Source organism: Chiloscyllium punctatum, chromosome 36 (assembly GCF_047496795.1).
Source record: "Chiloscyllium punctatum isolate Juve2018m chromosome 36, sChiPun1.3, whole genome shotgun sequence".
NCBI classification, from domain to species: Eukaryota; Metazoa; Chordata; class Chondrichthyes; order Orectolobiformes; family Hemiscylliidae; genus Chiloscyllium; species Chiloscyllium punctatum.
The window spans coordinates 61887579-61889946 of record NC_092774.1 but is presented as its reverse complement, the minus strand read 5'-3'; the positions used below and the strand labels follow the sequence as shown (position 1 = coordinate 61889946).

Genomic DNA, 2368 nt, shown 5'->3' with positions numbered 1-2368 from the left:
ATTCCAGGTGCGGCCTCATCAACGTCCTGTATAACTACAACATAACTTGCCAACATCTATACTCAATTCCCTAACTGATGAAGGCCAGTGTGCTGAAACCTTTCTTCACTACCTTGTGTACCGATGTTGTCAGAGATATAGGACCTACTTTAAACTGATGCAGAATCCAGCTGCTGAGAGCCCAGAAGCAGAGTAGTGCTGAGTGAGTGTGCTGGGCTTTAGATTTTGACACCACCTCCCCACACCTCTAGAGACCTCAGGTCTGTAGCTTGCCTTCTTATCTTTGAGGGTTTTCCACCTGTTTGAAACAGCCTGTCCTGCAATTAACCCCTTTATGCCAAGGCGTTCCTTCTACAGGCAGAATTAATTGTCCTTCTGTCACACAGTTATTAAACACCATTATCTCATCTGTCCAAAGGAACTGCTCATTGTTTTGCCTCCTCCTTCCCAGTGATAGTTAATGTATGTTATTTGTTAACTCCCTTGTAGCAGTTTCTCATTGGCCCTTTCGTTTCTTGGTCCAGAAAGAGTTATTGCTGACTCATGAAGTTTTCAAAATTCTGGAGTTTACAGGACCACACCACATTCCTCTCTGCCTCCCCCAGGAATAACGATTGCTCCTGAGGTACTCACAGTTCCTGACGTTCCTTGATATCCCCAAATACAATCCATATGTCAGGAAATCACTGGTGCTGCCCTGACATAGATAGTCAATGTTTGAACAGAAGATTATGGGGAGAAAATGCAGAAATCCGAAATGCAAAGAGACTTGGGAGTTCAAGTCCAGGATTTTCTCAAAGTAAACTTGCAGGTTGAGATGCACTTTCCCCTGCAAGTGCCGAATGTGTGACACCAGCCCATTTACCTATTCCCTCCTCGCTATCCAAGGAGCCAAACTTACATTCCAGGTGAAGTGGCCCTTTACCTGCACTTCCCACAACCCAGTCTACTGCATTTGCTGCTCACAATGTTGCCTCATCTACATTGGGGAAAACGAAGCCTTAACTGGGTGACTGCTGCACAGAACATCTACGTTCTGCCTGCAAAAAAGACCCTGAGCTTCCAGTTGCCTGCCAATTCCACACCCCACCCTGTTCCCTGGTCAACATCTCTGTCTCAGGTTTGCTGTTGTGTTGCAGCGAAGCCCAGCACCAGCAGAACGAAGAGGACTGAATATTTGACTTGGGGACATTGCATCCCTCCGGTCCCAATATCGAATTCAATAATTCTAGGGCCTGAACTCCATGGTATCCTCGTCCCTTCCACACACACCAAGCCTTGTTATCACATAGTCTGTCATTCCACACTACTTAACCACGAACAGTGTCCATTAACAGTTATTCACCCCCCCCACCCCACCCCCCCCCCCCCCCCCACTCCACGCAGATCGTTATCAACTCCTTTTTCTGTCCAACAGTTCTTCCCTCGCTTTGGGCTCTGTCCTGATCTTCCCTTCCTCCCACAATATCTCCTGCATATAAACGACATTTTCCCAATCACCATCAGTTCTGTGGAAGGGTCACTGGCAACTCCTGTTTTTTGTTCCTGATATACAGCATCCGCAGTTCTTTCAGATTTTTATTGAGAGAGAGTTGGAAATTGTTTCGAGAGACAGAAGGAGAAGGTGGAGAAACAGAACAGACATGAATGAAAAATCATTGTAGTGCGATCACTTCCCTTAAGCATGAATAGAGCGCACGGGCCATCCGTGAGTTTGTGGCGCAACGGTAGCGCGTCTGACTCCAGATCAGAAGGTTGCGTGTTCAAATCACGTCAGGCTCACTACAGTCAACGTCTAACATTTCAAATGAAGAAAGGAGTACGTCGGTTATATCGAAAGTTCTTTGCAGAAGCTTTCGATCACATGTGAATCTTTGCCGTTAGTTTGATTTGTGAACACTGTGTCGGGGAGGTGGTGTGCCCATTGTTTGGGTAAATGCTCAGCTCCCCGCAATGTGAGAAGTAAAACACAGACTGTTCATCACGGGATTTAAACACACAGCTGCTTCGTTCAGTTGGTGACAGCGCGGTGTGAATAACATTACACTGATATTTTTACAACATAATCTAGAGATTTCCATCCAGGTTTTAGTCACATCAAACTGCCACGCAATGATGTTATGGCCTCACTAAACTATAATAACGTGAAGATCGCTGGGATGATTTTCTACATCCGACTGCAATATAAACACAGATCATTGCTTCCAGTTTTGGTGGAACAAAAGACATCACATTGATGGAAAATTACAGTTAGTGCAAACACAGCTAGCCATCGATAACTATTAATCCTGTTCAATTCAATGGCCAAATTTCAATTCAGAAACCAAGTGCACTCGGCTGCTTGTAACATAGACAACATGACAAAATG

General features: G+C 45.2%; 1 non-coding gene across 1 annotated transcript; it reads left to right on the top strand.

Moving 5' to 3' along the window:
* Positions 1–1710: 1710 nt before the first annotated feature.
* trnaw-cca (transfer RNA tryptophan (anticodon CCA)) lies at positions 1711–1782 on the top strand. Its single transcript has one exon. It is a non-coding gene; the product is annotated as a tRNA-Trp (tRNA).
* The last annotated feature ends 586 nt before the right edge of the window (positions 1783–2368 follow it).